Below are 20029 nucleotides of genomic sequence, written 5' to 3'. Positions count from 1 at the left end.
CAGTCAGATTCTCTATATTGGATAGCCAACAAGGCATCCAAAGACTGTATTCATAAAACTACTGCTCAATAATACAAACCCTCAGTTGCTGCACCGGTTCTCCCACATTGGGTTTTTCTGGGGATATTTGTCCAAAAATAATGGCATAATGTGTTGTGTATTTCTTTCTTGCTCAATTTCTTGTTTCCGCATTTAATTTAATTGGTGAAGACTGCAATGTATTAGTTTCGGTATTCGCTGTAGGATGCAGTAAATAATTTGTTCAGTAATTAACAAATAGAAGGAACTTAATCAGTTGTTGCAGTAGAAATTTGGGCCTCCAATTTTTCACAGTTTCTCATGGATTTGAAATGTTGTATGGACCATTCCATGCCATCCCAATACCCTCAGCATGTCAAATGATGGTCGGAGATAGTATAAGCTTGGAGTGTTGCGTTTTCATATAGTCACTGTATTTTCACCATATTTCTTAAACCTTGTACCTATTTATCATGAAATTTTTACAGGAGATGCATGGGGGTGAGATGAATAAAGTTTAAACCCACTTAATTTTAGGTCAAAATGCTTCACGGTTTTCGAGAAACAAGCCACTGTCATCTACAACCATTTTTGGATTTCCTCGAGATTCGTGAGTCATATTTGGCTCAAAATTTGTGTGGAGAAAGGTTAAAATGATATTAACTTGCTATCAAAAATTCAGTTCAATCTGGTTTACCGTTTAGGATATATTCAAAAAATACAAGCGCTGCGCTTTTTTGCTGTGTTTTTGTGTTTCTAATGGACTAGGAGGTTGCGCTGCGCTTCCACATAGTCATCGTTTTTATCGAGTTATTCAAGTCAAAACCTCTTATAATTTGTTTTTATGATCATGGTAAATATTATGAGGCATCCAAGGACTCATAGGCTCGATTTGGACTGAGAATTTAATGTAAATATGTTTGGAAAAGATTTAGTCAAACAGTCTCTAGTTTTCTCAAAACAGTTATATTTTCATTGCATTGACTAGAAACATAAAAGCCTTTTGAGGAATTCGGTCCCTATAGGTGGGAAGTAATTGTTTTTAGTCTATTCATGATGTAATTGTAATTGAGCAAAGGGTTGGACATGTTTGAGAAGAAAGAAGACTGTGCATATTGTATTTTTGATTTTCCAGTGAATTTACAGGGATTCTTGTGTCAGCTCTTGATGGTGTTGTGCTTTTCTCATGTTGTAAGTTTGTCTTATGTTATTTCCATGTCATGAATGTTTGTCTTCATGTTTGGTTGAACCAAAATTTATCTCAGAATTCATTTTAAAATGCTCTAATATAGTTGGCCAAGCAGTCTATGTTTTCCTCTTAAAACAACATTTAGAATTCATCCCATAGTTTGATGCTCTATGTGTTGTTTTCATCATTCTAATTTATTACACTCACCCTCTTACAACGAATTAATTTGATTACACCAACAAGACTGCCTAATGGATTTGTCTCCCTTCCTGCCAACAAAATTTTAAAACTATACCCCACTGAGCACCATACCCTTGGAGAATATGTCCCTCCACATGCACTTATGGATGACAGGTGCGCTACTAATGGTCTTGAGGAATATGATGAGTGGACCATTGACTTAAGAAAACTCAGAACAGTCCTCCTTTTGCACAAGAGGCATTTGGTAAACTTTATTAAGGTACCTACAATTGCGAGGATGTTGTAGTGAAGATCCTTGAGAGGTCGGAGGATAATACAAAGAAAGCCCAAATCTTGGAGCAACAATTCACACAAGAATTCAAGATGATAGCCACTCTGAGGCATCAAAATGTGGTGAGATTCATAGGGGTTTGTAAGAAACCTATGGTTTGGTGTATTGTTACAAAGTATACCAAGGAGGGTTCTATGAGGTAGTCTCTGGCAAAGAGACAAAACCGCCCAGTGCCTTTAAAATTAGCAGTGAAGCAGGCGTTGGATGTGGCAAGGGGCATGGAGTATCTGCAGAGTCTTGGGTTTATTCATAGGGATCTGAAGTTTGATAATTTTCTCATAGCTACAGACAAGTCTGTCAAGATTGTGGATTTTGGGGTTGCTAGAATTGAAGTGCAAACGGAGGGCATGACTCCAGAAACTGGGACATACTGCTGGATGGTGTTGTAAGCTAGATCTTGTCCTGATTTGCTATCCAGTTTTTTTCTTCTTTTCCCCTTTTTATCATGTTGATCTTTTCTAGAGTTTATGTTTATGGTGACTTGCTTTCTTTTTTAAAGTACTATGCTTCTTATGTAATTTCCTTACTCAGACTCTTGACTCTGCAATTTGATTCTTCAATTCAAATCCTTGATCGCTATGATATATATGGCTGTTTTCTAGGATTCAGTGACTGAATTGAGGTGTTGTTGTTTTGAGCTGCCACAACGTTCATGCAAGAAAGAAAGATTTGCAGAGGTGGACTCGTCAAAATTGGCCATTCTGGTTGCATGATTTTGACGGAAAATCAGTGGACATTGGTAGCCATTGAGTTTATTTGGGATCACTTTTGTCTTCTTACAGGCATCACTTAGCCTCAAACTTTTTGGCCCAAGGTAGGAATCCTTTGTTTTGTTTTTAACAGATTTTTTTCAGTCCTCTTAAATCTTAGATTTATAGCTTAGTTTTTAATTTTATACCTGAGACTCTCTTGGTCCCCATTTGTTTTTCTCTAGACCCAGGTTGATTGAACCCTAATACCAAAATGGGTCAAACTAACCACCCATCAAGCCAAACCAACCATCACGTCTCTAATGTAGTGGCTGTCTAGATCAGTCCATCACGTATACTTCCTGATTTCCTCCAAAGTGTCAATCTGAAATATGTCAAACTCGGCTATCATTATCTTATAACCCATCTCCTGACTTTGCTCTTGATCCCTCTCATGGTGGGTATGCTTCTTGAAGTGGGACGGATGAACCCGGAAGATATTTGGCAGCTCTGGATCCATTTACAGTTCAATCTCGTGAGTGTTCTTGTCTGTTTGGCCATTCTTGTTTTTGGGTGCACAGTCTATATGATGTCTCGCCCTCGACCTGTGTCTCCTGTGGATTAATCCTGCTACAAGCCCCCTAAAAGCCTCAAAGTGAGCTTCCAATGCTTTATGGAACACTCTGAGCTTTCGAGATATTTTCAAGATTCATCCTTGGAATTTCGGGCAAAGATACTAGAACGATCGAGTTTAGGAGACAACACTTATCTTCCTGCTGTAGTGCATTATATTCCCCCTCGGCCCTCCATGGCCATAGCACGAGAAGAGGCCGAGCAGGTCATGTTTGGTGCCCTAGACAATCTTTTTAAGAAAACAGGGTTGAAACCCAAGGATATTGGGATTCTTGTGGTGAACTGCAGTCTATTCAATCCAACTCCTTCACACTCTGCTATGATTGTGAATAGGTATAAGTTGAGAGGGAACATTCAAAGCTTCTATTTAGGTGGAATGGGTTGTAGTGCAGGAGTTGTTGCCATTGATCTTGCCAAGGATTTGTTACAAATTCATAGAAGCACATATGCAATAGTTGTGAGCATAGAAAACATTACTTAGAATTGGTATTTTGGCAACAAAAAGTCAATGTTGATACCAATTGCTTTTTTCGTGTTGGGGGATCTACAGTTCTTTCAAATAAGCGCTTTGACCGCCAGCGTGCAAAGTACAATCTTGTCCATGTTGCGAAAACTCATAAAGGAGCAGATGATAAAGAATTCAACTATGTTTATCAAGAGCAAGATGAAGCTGGCAAGCTTGGTGTGTCATTATCCAAAGAACTTATGGCCATAGCATGAGGAGCATTGAAGACTAATATCACAACTCTGGGACCTCTTGTTCTTCCCATCAACAAGCAATTACTTTTCTTTGCCACCCTTGTTGGAAGAAAGGTCTTCAGTATGAAGATCAAACCCCATATTCCAGATTTTAAGCTTGCATTTGAGCATTTTTGTATTCATGCTGGAGGAAGAGCAGTGATTGATGAGCTTAAGAAGAACTTGCATCTCAAGCCAATAATGTAGAGACTTTGAGGATGACTCTGCATCGCTTTGGCAACACTTCCTCAAGCTCAATTTGGTATGAGCTCAGTTACATTGAGGCCAAAGGACGTATGCGAACAGGCAATCAAATTTGGTAGATTGCATTTGGAAGTGGATTCAAGTGCAACAGTGCTGTTTGGAAAGCACTTCAAATAATGAAATCACCCACTGATAGTCCTTGGGCTGATTGCATTGATCAATATCCAGTAAAATTGATGATAGAATGAGCAACCAACAAAATGAGTTGAAAGTCTAATACATGCAGTTCAACCTCAGATCTGCATGTATCTTCTAGATATGTGTGCACTTTGGAGTTCTGCAATATTGGTATTTTTTATTGGTCCCCATTTCATGGTTTCTCACATGGTTTAGCTTTTATTTTTAGTTTTCTGCACTTCCAGACTATTGCATCTTCAAACTGTGTATCCAGCCTTTGAATTTCCAAACTGTGCCACATCCCAATCTTTAAGAGGAATTTTGAATTTTTATAGCTTTGCTCATGCAGACTTTGTAGGTAGGCTAGTAGTAGCATCAGGAAAGCTCCTTGTCATTTGTATAAAATTCATTTGTGGGAATTGTTTCAATGGGAAATTCATGATATTGCCCCTCACATTTCTCTCCAGAACTACCATTCTTTTCAACTTTACTGAAATAGCTAGCTGAAAAATTTGCATCGTCAAGGTGCTTGATTGTTGAACAATCATATTTCAAACTAATCATGTTCATGTGTTTTTCATTTACTTCATTGTCAAAGATGATCTAGCGGATTACTTTCTAAAATGCAGTCCTGTTAATGGAGCATGTGCAGTCAACAAATGGGAATGCTTCCTGTTGGCTTTCTGTGTAGTATCTGTTTCTTTCTCAATAACACCTTTCAGTTCAGAGATCTTAGTGTAGGAAAATTGACAATCCGGCTAATGAGGAGGTTTCCTGGTATTTTTCTTTCTAAGATCAATTAACTTTTCAAAATAGTGGTTTGTGAGTAGAAAAGCAACGACAGTAGCTGATTTCATTATTCCCTTTTAAAGCAGCTCTACTGATATATGTATCTAGAAAGCTGGCATCATAAAGGAAGTCCTTGACTTTGAGCGATTACATTTTATGCTTTTTGCTCAGTTATCAAAGGTGACTTGAATTTACGAGTTATCATACTGAAATGCAATCATGTTAATTATATATTGACGGTGAACTGTGTTAGAAAATTTGTTATATTTTGGTATTAGAAGGTCTGTATGTTTTGGTATTGATATAGTATTTTCAGGTTCTCCTCCCTCTCTCCAAATGTGGGAGGGTTAGAAACTTAGTATGGTGCATTTTTCTTCTACTTTTGAATCTTTTACGCTGTAGTTTGATTCCTTAGTAAAAGTAGCATTGGCCTTTCACTTGGTAACATACTCTGCTTGTTATCTTAATGAGGAGATGTATAACGATATGTTATTTTGGTTCTGCCATATAGGATGTAGCCAATGCTGGAGGTTAGATTATTTGCTTAAATAAAAGTTTGGTGCTCTATACTTGAACTTTCACTCTACTATGTGGTTCATGGTTTCCAGATATTGGTGACTCGCTACATCCATGGAATATAGTTCCAGGTAGAGCCACCTGGGATCACTTCCTGCTGACTCAAACACAAAATCTGACCCTGAGAGTGTTAGAGAGAAATTGAACCCGAGACTTTTCAATGGCAGAGATGCTTAACCACAGGGATTTGACCAGTTGATTTAATCCTCCAGAGACCTCTCAATGACAGAGATGCTTAACCACAGGGATTCGACCAGCTGAGCTAATCCTAGGAGCAGATACTTAAACTTTCACTCATTTTAGTAAGATGCTCATTTCTCAAAGGTTTTCCTCGATGAATTCATTTTTTCCATTTGTTTTTGCCTTTTAATAGTGACCTTTTCACAACAATGTGAGATAATGACAGCCAGGTGTTTTTGAAAGGGCTATTGAATGCCACGTTGTTCAACTAAAGCATATTTTGAGGAAATCGAGTTCTGATTAATCATTTTGATGTAATTTAATCACGTTGTTAAACTCTTTTTTGTTTATTATGTTACTTGTATTTCCTATAAATCAAGAAAATTCCACAATCATTGTAAATCTTCATATAAATAAAGAACACTTGTAATATATATTGAATACAAGTCCATTTAGCATGTCTCTATTGGTTACGTCAAGTTCCTACCTCAGCGATGAAAGACCATTGTGAAAGTGTATAAGAGAAAGAACCCAGAGAATGATCAAAGATGAACATTCATGTTAGTTGTATATTTCTTCACCTCCATGCCTTGGCTAAATAGAGATGCGATTACTGCAATGGTGAAACATGCCATGCCATGGTTTATGACTACTTGTGTTCAAGAGCGTATGTACTATTCTGAAGAAGAAAAGCTAAAATCGAGATAGGTATGCTCTCCAATAATAATGTACTTGCCCTCAGAGGCAAAACCCTAGAGGAAACCTTTATATTGAGTTTAGCTAGGTTGGAATACCTCCACATGGTAGGTAGTTGGTCCTATGCAAACATGATTCCATGAGAATGCAAATATGAAGTCAGGGTCACATGAGTGCAAATTCTGGCCATATAGAAGGCCAATTGCTCCAGCCTTCATCTACAATGATCAATTTAATCGTTTCCAGAATATTTTTGTGATTAAATATAGCCAAGGCATAGCCATTAGCTGATCGTTTATTTCTTTATGACCTTTCTGCAACTCAATTTTAGGAGTCGATATATTCCACTGAGAGGACCTTACATATAATTCAGAGTTTTGGCAGGAGTTGTTTTTGTAACCAGATGCATGGTACTTATAAATTTGGGACTCCATTAAACCCAATTTTGTTTCTTAGAGGTACTTTTTTCTTCAAAGTAAAAAACTTATATTTGATATTTCAATGAGAAACTGAAATATACATGTCTATGTACCTATGTCATTTAGCTGTTCATCAATAGGTCTCGGCCTCAATATTGCTATGTACGGTTTGAATGCCACTATACAATTGTTAGTACCATTTCTTTTATTTTTTTGAAAAATTGTTAATGATCTTATGTTTGCGATAACTATCCTCCTTACATGTAAAACTCTCTATCTTGGAACTTGTGTACTCATTTTAAAATACATGAGAACATAATTTGGTATCGAATTAACTTGGATACTCTTTTTAAAATATATGAGAACATAATTTGGTATTGAATTTATTAACTGCCCTCCTCACCATATGGTTAGAGAGGTAAATGCATGAGCAGTTCTGAGTTAACTATTTTGTTTCTAAAGAACCATGTTATGAAAATAAAAGTTGTCTCTATTATTTATTTATTTTGGAAGTTGCTTAAAGAAATACGCTTAAAAGTTGAGGGTTGCGCCACATAGCACAATATTTTTTTTGACTTGGATCTATTTCTTTGACTTTTGACTCACATCTATTTTGTGGGTAATTTATTTGTCACAATTATTTGAATGATATTAATTTGAATAATGCACATCTTTGTATTGTTTTATTTTTTCTATTAAATTTGGTAAGAATTAGGTGCTTTATAAATGCTTTTTCTTTTTTAAATAATATTTATTTATGCAGGAAATTTTTTAGAATTAATATTTGTAGTAAAACATATTTTCATATTAACATTAAAAAGTTATAAAAAAATAAACAAGTCTAAATGGTTTTCATGAATAAGTAATGAAAGTCAAAGTACATATTATGTGCATTTTAGTTTGACTAAATATGTGAAATGATGAAAAATATGCTAGAGTTCTAATAAAATAACCGTTTTAAGCTTGCAAGCTTATGTATAAATCTTAATTGTTAGATTGTGAAGTTTCTCTTCTCGCAATTGCTAAAAGCTTCTTTTGCTACTATAAATAAGAAGCTTCTTTTGCTATAATAAATAAGAATGATGTATAGTCCATTTTTCAAGTAATAAAGAAACTTGGTTCATTTTTTCAATTTTCTCTCTTAGTAGAAATGTTGAAATTTTGATTATGCAGTGTAATCCTTGGGTGCCTTTTTCTACACCTACATGGTATTAGAGCAAAACTACATGCCCCTTCTATTCCTAGAGTGTATCTTTTCACTGGATTTAAGACCTCTCTGGTTAATATCTTGTATCTTTTCACCTTTAGGGAAATTGCTAGTTTGTAGTCGTTGTTATCCAAAAGCTTTGTTTAAAAAAAAAATTCTCTATTTTAGTAGGGAAGACATTTAAAAATATAAAGGAATTTACATTTTTCAAAATTGGTTTAAGCATTTTATCCTTTTTTTTTTATATTAGTATTATTTAGAAAATTTAAAGTCAAAAATAGACCTTCTAGCAAATAAACTAAATAATAATAAATCAATACAGTAGAATAGCCATATAAATTAAATGGTTGGAAAATGTAGATAGACATTAATTCATGATAATCATCAAATCACTTATCTTATGACATATTTCACATCGCCAAAATTTAAAAAAAAATCATAAAAATTAACTAATTGATAACTCTATTTTAAATTATTATTATTATTTAAAAAAATAATTAAAATATGAATTAAATGTATACACATCTTAAAAAATATGTAATAATATTCTCAACTATGGATATTCACCCCCACTTTACCATGTAAAGCCTTAACTTGTAAATACCTTTTGTTACAATACCATGACTTATCAATACCACATGCCCATTATGACACATATTGATATAATATTTTATTTAATTAAATAATTGAGATAAACTAATTAAAAAAGAATAACTAAGAGATAAATTTTAATGTTTGATTTATGAATATTCTAGCATATTCCATGGAGGTTAAATCTTTACCATCCACCTAATAATTACTAATAATTAAATTACAATTTTGGAAGGCCTATTATGAAATAAACATGACTAACAATGGAATAGAATATACATTTAATAAAATTATCATTACACTATATTATATTTATAATTTAGATACAATTAAGGTTAATTTTTTGTAAATACATGTTGTTAGATGCAAGTGGAAATGAACTTAAAAAATCCTTTTAAATTAACCTCATTGGGAGATAGGTACAAATGGACATGAAAAATAGAAAATTCGAAAAACCATTTTGATCCTTTGAATACTTTAATTTAACTTTTAAGGATAATATGGTTTTTAATGTTGTAAACAATGTTTTTTTAGAAGAATTTAAATCGTATGATTTTTTTGTCACAATGGGGTTTGAGTGAGGAAGCTAAAAGGAATTTTGATGAATGCTATAATTAAGAAAATGGATTTGATATTCAAATACTTGGCGGTTTGTAGTTCCTTTTGAAGCTTCGTGTACCCTCTATATATACATAATGTAAATGAGTGCAAAACTTGTAAAGTTCCAACAATCTCATCTTTAATACTTGCATACTTTCTCTCTTATGTTCCTTAGTGTATGAGTATTCACTTGTCGATATTGTGCCCATATCATTTTGTATCATAATGGAGTGATGTCGCTTCAAGGTTTCACATCATTTGGCAGTGTAAGGGTTTCAATCTTTTGCCCTGATTATATCTCACACTATTCTACTTGTAAGGGTCTTCACATTTTATCCTTACTAGATTTCACACCATTTAGCTCTATATAATCAAGGACCTACATCTAGCCTACATAGAGGTTCTCCATATTTTACCTTATTCTAAATCCACCCTCATTAACAAGATTTTGATTTTTATACTCACATCAATTGGTTGTAAAAATTGGAGCGCTCTTTGATGTTATATATTTTTACTAGTAAGGTTGACTACAATGAAATTGATGCCATTAGATGTAAAATTTTGTTTCCAAATTAAGGTTATAATACTAATTATGTGAAACACTTTGTGAGTTATACCCTTGATAAATCAAACTCCAGTGTATGTCAAAGCTCCATTTTGTGATATGATTTTCTTTGTAACTAGGAGCTAGGTTAAATTATTACAAGGATCATCAAGGGTAGGATAGGCATACCATTCCAAGTTAGGATCATAATAGTAGTCTTGAACATTATTGTATAAGTTACAAATGTTATAAAGTTATGGCATAAAAGCCCTCACAAAAGGTGAATATCCATTCATCAATGGTTACAAGAGGTGGGGCATGAGAGGAATCAACTCATGACTCAACCGATTATAGTTCTATGGAGCTAATAAACTAGATGATGTAGGAGATGAAAGGAATCTTCCAATGAGTTCTCTTACAAAGTCATCCTCAAGCAAACCCAATATGACTATTTTTTTTCTAGTTGGAAACCAAGGTACAAATTCTTGAGTTCAATAAAAACTTCAATGGTGTGAAGTTTAACTCCTAGTTGTGAATTCTTGAGGCATACCTTAAGACTAGTTATGAGTTTACTGATGCATTAAAGATCCAAATCGTTAATGCCCATATGGAAAAAATTGTTCTAGGTATATTGGTGGTGAAATCACCAAAATTTTCTCATTATTGAAGTAGGCTAGATCACTCAATGGACTAATTTCAAATATGTGGTGTAGGCAGGATTCTATCCTCTTAGGGATCAAGTGAATCTATGGGCAAAATGGCATCTACTTAGAAATTCCAAGCCAATCAATCCAACAATACATTGAGTTGTTCAGTGAGCATATCAACAATTTATTGGAAATTTTAGATATAGAAGAGGTATTCATGATCAAGCTTCTTTTCAAATTACTTCTTAGTATTTAAAATGAAAGTAGTACTTATGAAGTGGATTCTTTGGACAAACCATATAAAAGATATATTGCTATTAAAACCAAGCTTGGATCTAAGTTAGTGAAAATGAGTTACAACAAGACTAGCACCTTTTTCTCACACCCTTCAATCTCTAAGAATTATCCAACCCTAATGGACAATAGCGAGGTTTGGGGGTAAGTTGTGAGGGCATATGGATATGGGTGTAGGTGCAATTACAAGTACCACACTTTGAAATAGTGGATGAGATTACATTAGGAAAACACATATGAACATTTTACATATGCAAGTTTAAATAAATAAAATAACATAATTGAAATTTATGTGAATAAAAAATGTTTCATATTCATTTTTACATCAGATGTATCGTTTATATTGTTGAAATTTCAACTTTATAGTAAAACATTTACCATTAACCAATTGACAATTAGATATTCATTTTCCTATAATTTCCATGCAACATTAAACAATCATGCATGATTATAACCATATCATATTTAATCATTTTCATTAATGACTCTTGAGTGCCTTTGGCTAGCATTGTCCTCTCCCTATATTTCTGCCTCAAATAGAAAGAATTTGATGAAACCATTATGGATAAAATTAAAAGAATATTTTACAAAGAATAAAGATAATTGAAAATGAAATTTCAACTCTAAATATTGTTTTTAAAATGCTCAGAAAATATCCTTATAATGAAATATTTGAACACTAAAGGTAATTGTACACTTCACTCTTTAGTTGTCCACAATTTTGATACAATAAACATGAAATTGAAATCCCAATATTTCTTCTTCTTCATTGCTCAATCATTTCTCCCTTCAGTATGTAAATGAAATGGTGCACTGAAGCATGTTTTTGTGATTTTGAGTTCATGAGATTGTTTAAGAAGTGATGGGTTAGTGTTTTGGAGGAGGGGCCCACATTTTTATTTATTTATTTTATTTTTCTCTTTGATTTTTTTCTAGTTCAAAAGTTTCCGTAGGGAACTTGAATTTAGGATTCGATACCCACACTGTGGTGCAACCCTATTTTTGCAGGTGAGAAGTACCCCATTGAACTCAAGTGGTGTGGGCACTCTATGGCTCATTAGGGTATGTCCCTACACTCAAACCAAGTATGACATTTGCAAATCAATCTTTAATTAATCCGTGCAAGAGGTGGGTTACTTAACTTTAACAACTTAGTTTTCAAGAATTACTTTTCATATTATACTAATGCAGAGAATCATACCTATCATAAGATTTATGGGCATTCAACTAGTCAATGTTGAATGCTTTATGCCAATAAGAAGTCTAAGGCTCTTCTCACTGAGAAATACTTTTAAGATGGTACTTTTCATTTAGAACTAAAACTAGATGATGTATAGATTGAAGTTGATAGTCAAATTTTTCTAGATCTGCAACTTATTATGATGGCTAAAGATTGTGGAACCAATCCAAGGGAAGTATTCTACACATATAATTTCCAAGTAAAAGATTGTTTGGTTTCCTTCATCATTGATATTTTTAGTGAAAACAAACCTGGTATCAAAAAATTTGGTTTCAAATTTACAACATTCTACTATAACACATCCTACTCCCTATCACTTTGGTTAGTTTTAAAATGTTGGGAATCCAAAAATTGTACCTATTACAGGTCTATTTGGGAACATGACTCCCGACGACCAGATCAATGTAAACATGGTCTATCAAACCCTAATTCTGTTCCTACATGCCCTAAACATGCCACTTCATTGAGTGCTTTCATCCATAAAAGTTTCCTAGTTTGAAACCCTGCTGAAATTCCTCCTTGGGACATCAACGCACCCTTGGTCAGGGGAAACTGCTTTGCATAGAAAGTAGGCCCATTCAGACCTGCGTTGCATAGCACTTAGGCTCACTTAAGCTTGCGCTGGGCGAGGATGAGCAAAATTGGCATAGAATTATGGGAATATTCCTTGATTCTAGAGCATTCTAGAAGGAACCCAGATCCTATCCTATCAAGATGAGCTTGACTTAGGATAGCCTTGGATAATCTAATCCTCTATCTTCCCATCTAATTATGGAAAACCATTCAATACCATATTAATGACAAAACCATTTGCATTCATTTATAAATTGGCCTCCCATCATAGAGCCAAAGGGGCTAGAGCTTGGATATTATAGAGAAATATTGTTGGTTTAGAGACTTGAAATCATTGTCAAGTAATGTTATGCTGTTGGATTGATGTTGCTGTTGGTGTGATGAGGGTTTGGACTAAGCTGGATGAGTGACACGAGATCAAACGACATTGGGTGTAACTTCTCCTTCTATCAATCAATAAAGTTGTTTGTTCCTTTTCCAATACTTTTGTCTATATCTATGATGAATGTATGTTCAAATGTTGTGGATTCCATTTGTTTACATTAAATAGATCATATGATTTGATTGTTGTCGTATTCTATTTCTATTGGTAGGAACCAATTGAGCGAATTTAGTTTGAGCGGGAGCGATGAGAGCAACTCAAAGGAGATCAAATGAAGTGAAGGATCACATGTAGGTTCCTTTATCTTATTTGTTTATTTTAGGAAAAGGTTAAACATTTTTACTTCAGTTGTTCTAAGTGTAACTACCCACTTAGGGAAGATATACTTATCAGTAGGTATAAATTCCGTATAACAAATTGACGACCATACTGGGGAAAGATCATCATTCGTAGTAGTTATCCCTTGTCTTAATAGCACTAGTAGACTTTGCTTGAGTTCATTTCCCCATATTAAGTCATTTTGAAGCTTGTTTGGTCAAAATGTGTCCTTATTTATGTGCTGATAGTGCTCTATAGCATCAACGCACTGTTATTCTTGACACAGTGCTCTACAGAGCAGCCTTAGCCTAGAGACAGTTCTCTGCAATGCACTGTCTCCCACTCAGGGTTGCGTTAGTCCCTGTCAAGCCAAAAATATATCCTCTTGCTTGATTTTTGACAAACTGTTTCACATCTTGTTTGTTGAATGGTTAATGTTTCTCTGTCTCTGAAGTCCAAATTAGCATCTCTCTTCCATGGCCACTTTGTCTTTGTTTGTTCAATGTTTCTTTATGTTTTCTTTATCATTGTTGAATCAATCCCAAAGTTAGCTTACATTGATTAGTCTTTACTTTTCTGAAAAAAGAATTGTCGTAAAGTCTTCTTTTTTTTGAAAAATAAACTGTTGTAAAGTCTTCGTTTCTTGTGAAAAGCATTGATTGATCATTTGGGCATTTAGTTTCTTTGTGTTCATCTAAAATTTAAAGGAATGAAAAGAAAAACATGCATAGTGCATTTAGAAGTTTGTGTGTGCTTGTAAGAATGGTATAAGGAAAGCTGCATTAGATGTTCTCTATGCTCTTTGTTTAGAGATTTTGATTGCTCTATCCCTTGTAGTTACGGTTTTCATTGTTTAAATCAAATGAAAATAATGTTTCTCATCTTAGTTGCATTCTAGGAGTTTCAGAAACATCACACAGTGAACTTAAAAGGAAAAATTTTAAACAAGATCAACTAAAATTTATCTCAATTAACCTAATGGAGCATTGTAACTTAATGTGTAACATTTAGAGGTATAGGCTAAAGACGTGTTCTGGCATCGTTAAACATAGCAGCTGTCGCTAACGGTCTGCAATACATTCTAAGTGTGATACCTCATTCCACGTACATAAGTATATCATAGCTCGTCCATGTATTTTTGGGTATATCGAGCGATGTTATAGTACAAAAAGTATAAGGGAATGCTCTCACTGTGTGGTTTCGCATTAGACAATGCTAACACGGATTGGACCTCCAAGTACTTTCGGGTATATTTTGGAGGACTACATTAGGTTTCTTTCCATCCATAGGTAACCGAGTCAGTCACCTTGTATACTGTGATACAATGAAAACAACATTCGGGGAGATTGCCTGCACGTATGTTAAGTCCTTGGTTCACTGAGGCAGTATATTGCAGTTCACAGTTACTTGGCAATCCTTTTGCTTAGATTATCCCTCTTTTGTTTTGTTATGTTATTTTGATTAAAATAAAATTAACTGACCGTGGATAACATCCTCCATGTCACTCCCTAGTTGATCTTAGGTTGAGACGTATGGCAACAACTCCGGAGTCCATTGATCAAGGAATTCCTTTTGATGGGAATCCTAGTCCTTTTCCTCCTTTCAGAAATATTAGTGCTCCTTATATGGCTACATTGTCCCTTCCGGGACTTACCATTGGCTTGCCAGTATGGTTGTTCTTAACCTTCTTGGCACCACAATTGAATATTCCTACAACTAGACAAAATCAACCTCCAGTTGATCCTAAAGTTGACCCTTTAGCTTCTTCGTCGGTTGTTTCTTCCTTTCACAATGGTCACCATAGGTGTAGCCACAAACTTGCAGTCCATCACACTAAATCTCCTCAATATTTTAACTGTGTACTTTTCTTGTCCAAGGAAGATCTCAAAAGACCTATGCCACACCTCCAATCCACAGAAATTATGCATGAAGCCAAGATCCTTCATCTCAAACTCTAAGGACAATTGATCCCTCTTGCACCCAACAATGAGCCTCTCTACTTCAGTAAGGAATAGATCATTAACATATAACACCAAGATCAAAGGATCACCATTAACAACCATGAGGTAAAGGTGAGGATCCACATCACTCTTGGTGAAGCCTAAACTCATCAAGTATCCTTTAATCCTAGAATATGATGCATTGGGTTCCTGCTTAAGTCCGTACAAAGCCTTCTTTGACCTGCAAAAATGGGACTACTTCCCATCTACAACAAAGCCCTAAGGTTTCTCTATGTACACTTCCTCCTCAATCACACCATTGAGGAGCACAGTCTTTACATCCATTTTATGTAACCTCCAACCCATAACTGAAGCAAGAGAAGAAATAGTGCTGATAAAAGTGTACCTGTTGACTGGAGCAAATGTATCATCATAGTCCTCTCCCTCTTTTTGGGAGAATCCTCATGCTAACAACCTCACTTTGTACCTATCGATGATGCCATATACTACATTCTTGATCTTATAGATCCACTTGGAAGTCACTACACACTTCCCCTTTGGTCTCATAACTATCTTCCACACATCATTCTTCATGATGAATTGATATGCCTCCATCATGGCATGCATCCAAACTTGTTGTCTTGCTGCCCCATCATAACTGGAGGGCTCAAAATCAATGATATGGCTTATCAATTCCATATAGCTCATGAACCTTTTTGGTCATATTCTCTCCTGGAAAGTACCATGGGGAGCCACATGCCTCTTTGTATATGTCAAAGTGTCACAAATCCATGTCAAGCTCTTCCTGGTCACCACAACATCTCTAGGTGGGTCCATTGGCTCTATTGACTCCTCCTAATAGTCTGAAGAATGAACAACATGACTATAGGGATCCACATCCTTTGGAGCCTCCTACTCCTCATTATCAATATCAATATGAGACTCTTTAGACTCGCTGAATGCTACCTCCCCATCAAAAGTAACACCCCAACTAACCTCAATCTAATTTTGTCTTGAAATGTAGATCATATAGGCCTTCAAAGTCTTGGAATATCCCACACAAGTACCCTTCTTCCTATAAGGTTTTAACTTCTTCCTTTTCTCCTTAGGAACGTGGATGTATACTGGACAATTAAAGATCCTCAAATTACTGAATTCTAGCTTCACTCCTGGGAATGCCTCCCCAGGAATCCTGTCCTCCAGTATTTGGTGAGGATTCCTGTTATGAACATAAACTGTTGCATTGGATGCCTCTTTCTATAAGAACATGCGTAAATCTTGATCATGAATCATCGTATTGATGACCTCCTTGATGGACCTATTAGTCCTTTATGCAACCCCCTCTTATTGAGGGTTGCAAGCACTATCCACTCCCTCTTGATCCCTGCTTCCTTGAAAAAATCATTTAAGTTCCTGGAAGTAACTCTCCTCGTTTATCTAACCTCAAAAGATTGATCTTATTCCCTGTCAAGTTTTCCACATGATCTCTGAACTTTGGAACCTACTAAAGACCTCATCCTGGGTCTTCATGGAGTAGATCCATGTATGTCGAGAGAAATCATCAATGAATGTCACGCAGTACAAGAAGCCACCCAAAGACGATACTGTCATCGTTTCACATACATATGAATGCACTAGAACCAAGATATCTTTGGAGCTACTATTACTAATCGAAAAATATCCCTTGGCATTCTTTCTAAGTGCGCAACCATTGTAAACACACTCATGCTCTGCTCAGAGCTTTAGATGACCTGTAACCATCCTCCTCGATGTTGACAAAGCCTCGTAACGCAGGTGAGAAAATATTTGATGCCATAACTCACATAAATTGATATTGTCGTGTACCAATGCTTGGGCTATATGTCCCAACAATCTGTGCAATCCTCCCTCTCGAACACCAATCGCTCCTGCTAAGTCTATGCTCAAGCTCAGTTAGGCCATACAAGAACCCGACCATCCATAAATGCAACTATGTAACCTCTATCTTCCAACACTGAAAGAAAGAGTTGGTTCTTCTTCAATCCTGGTATAAACAAAAAATCTCTCATGTGTAGATAATCTCCAAAATCCAACTGAAATGATGTCCCAATTCCTTTCACTACATACTTTGCATTATCTCCAAGTTCCACTTGCAATGATGAATCTCTCTCTGTCAAATCTATGAGAGAATCTCGTGAACCTACCATGTGCCTAGAAGCACCACTTTCTACCAAACAAATTTCACTATTGTTAGTAATAATTCCTATAAGATCAGAGACAAAGAAGTATTCCTTTTGAAGTTCATATGCAATATCATCATGTTTAGATTTCTTTGTATTCTTCTGTGGTAGATTCTCACCAATATCATCGACATCAGTTGTTGATGTATGCTTCTTTCCCTTCCTTTTATTTTGAGGACGTTGGGAGGCATAATGTACAAATAAATGACACGTGAAGCAATTGATCTTTGAAGTATTCTTCTTCTTGTAGTATTGAATTGGAGTTGATCTTCCACCTATATATTTCTTACCAAAATTTCTTCTTCCTTTTCCTTTTCTTGCATGAGTTGCAACGACTTGAGTTTCATCATCCTAAGGTATCTGCAAGATTTTATTGGACAACAATCTAGCCTCCTCTTGGACACAATTATTCCAAATCTAATCAAACTTGGGCAGCTCATTTCATGCACAAATACCTTGTACAAATGGATCCCATGAAGAAGGAAATCCATTAAGAGTCATTGTAACAAGCTTTGTATCATCAATGGTATCTCTAATGGATCTAAGTTGATCTTTCAACTAAGAGAATCTCATGAGATAAGTGGCAGTTGAATTTGATCTGAACATCGTGATACAACAAAGAGGATTCATCAAGGCCAATTTCCCAGTAGTGTTCTTACTCTTGAACAATCCCACCAACATCATACATCTCTTTAGCAGTATTCAACTCAACAATATTTGGAATCAAGTGATCCTTGATGGAATCTATCAAGATCCTTTTAGAATTTTGCTTCATTATTCTTATGCTTGGCTTTCTCCTCGACATTTGTTGGTTATGAGAAAATTTCATTCACATAAATTATGAATATCATTTTCTTCCAAGACAATGAGTATCCTGGTCTTCCAAGATCTGAAATTAGTAGCACCATCCAACCTATCTTCTACTCTAAGACTATGCACCATTTTCACAAGAGAACTAAAACCTGTACAAGCTGTCTGAATACTAAAATTTGTGTCTATTCAATGGTTTATATTTCATCAAAGCTTTGATACCATGTTGATATTTTATGGCAAGTGCTGTAGAATATAATATTTTTCCAGATAATTAATTCCTAATGGTTTTCAAACAATAATTTATATGCCATTTCTACCATTGAATAATTATACTTAGAAAATATCAACAATAAATGCAAGGGACATATTGAAAGATCATAGAAAGGCAACCATGTAGAATAGACACAATTTTTTTTTTACCCTGGGAAACCCACCTTGGGAGAAAACCCAACAATCTTTTCTTTAGGATAAATTTTCTTTTAACAAGGTTTACAAATAAAATATTTTTCTAGAAATCTATGCCAATATACAAGTTGAAATAATAGTCAAACTTGGTCAAACAACAAGAATTCAATGTTGGTCAAACCAATAAAAATACTCAAAAGTCAAATTTGGTCAAATTAACTAGTCAAACTTCCTTGTAGTCAACTCTCATCCCTGTGGTAAAAACTATAGTCTATGGTCAACAATCTGCACGTGCAACTATGATCAAACCTATGGTCAAAACCCTTGCATGTGTGGCCTTCCTACAGTCAAACATCTTGGTCAAAGTTTGGTCAAACATATCGGACAACCTTTAGTCAAACTCGGTCAAAGAAGCTCGGTCAATCCTTCACACATGGAGTTGTCAAAGGTTGGTCAAACTCGATCTACTTTTAGACACGCGGATAGAATGAGAGAGATATATAAAATATAAAGAGAGATGAAGAGATGATCTCTAGAAACAAATTTCTCCTTGGATGAATTTCTCCTCCACTCAAAAAAAATCAATGAGCTTGCTATGTTGATGATTTGTCTCTCACGTTCTTGCCTATTTAGATAGAGATCTAAGGATGAGTAGGGACCCCTCAAGGTGGATTCCCATTGCAAGAAAACCATTCACTAATGGAGCCTACATCACAACTCAACAATAGACTAGAATTGTTTACCCCACTGTTGGGTGAAAAACCCCAATGGATAAAAAATTCAAACCCTCTATAAAAACTAGATCACTCCATCTCATAGCAAAATATGAGTATCATGGGGCATTCACCCTTATCCAAATCAGCATGGCCCCATGGGTGAATGTATCATTCTCCCCTAGTAAAATCAGCATGACCCCATGGGAGATGTCCACCCTTGGGCCATTTACCCCTAGCCAAATCAGCATGGCCCAATGGGGAAATGTATCATTCCCCCACTAGTCAAATCAACATGACACCATGGGAGAATGTTTGCTCGCTACTGCAAAAAATCAACACTTTCCACCAAGTTGTCATGCACCACAAACAAGATTTTATGTAAAATTTATGCCCCTAAGAATTTGATGTATCGACTAGCCACTTTGGGGCCAACAAACCTTTTGGCACTTTTCTTCCTAGGTTAGGGTTTTGGACCTTTAGGGTTCTTGTTTTGTGTTAAAAAGTCATTATTTCAACCTCGTATGATAGCTTTTTATGAATGAGTGTAGTTGACATCTCTCTTTTCAAAGATAAGCTACTACCATTCTCAAACCAATTTGTGTTCTATAGTACTATTGTATTAATAATACTATATCTGTTATAATGCTTGTATTTTAAACTATTAATAACATTATACATTAATTAATAACTATAATATATA

At 35.2% G+C, this 20029-nt stretch overlaps 1 pseudogene; it reads left to right on the top strand.

The window, feature by feature from the left end:
- Positions 1-3086: 3086 nt before the first annotated feature.
- On the top strand, positions 3087-4480 carry LOC149189473 (3-ketoacyl-CoA synthase 4 pseudogene; annotated as a pseudogene).
- The last annotated feature ends 15549 nt before the right edge of the window (positions 4481-20029 follow it).

The sequence above is a fragment of the Pinus tabuliformis genome, chromosome 3_1 (genome assembly GCF_031772625.1).
Source record: "Pinus tabuliformis cultivar Carrire ecotype Pingquan chromosome 3_1, CPIR1, whole genome shotgun sequence".
NCBI classification, from domain to species: Eukaryota; Viridiplantae; Streptophyta; class Pinopsida; order Pinales; family Pinaceae; genus Pinus; species Pinus tabuliformis.
The sequence above is the reverse complement of the archived record's forward strand: the minus strand, read 5'-3'. Positions and strand labels throughout refer to the sequence as shown.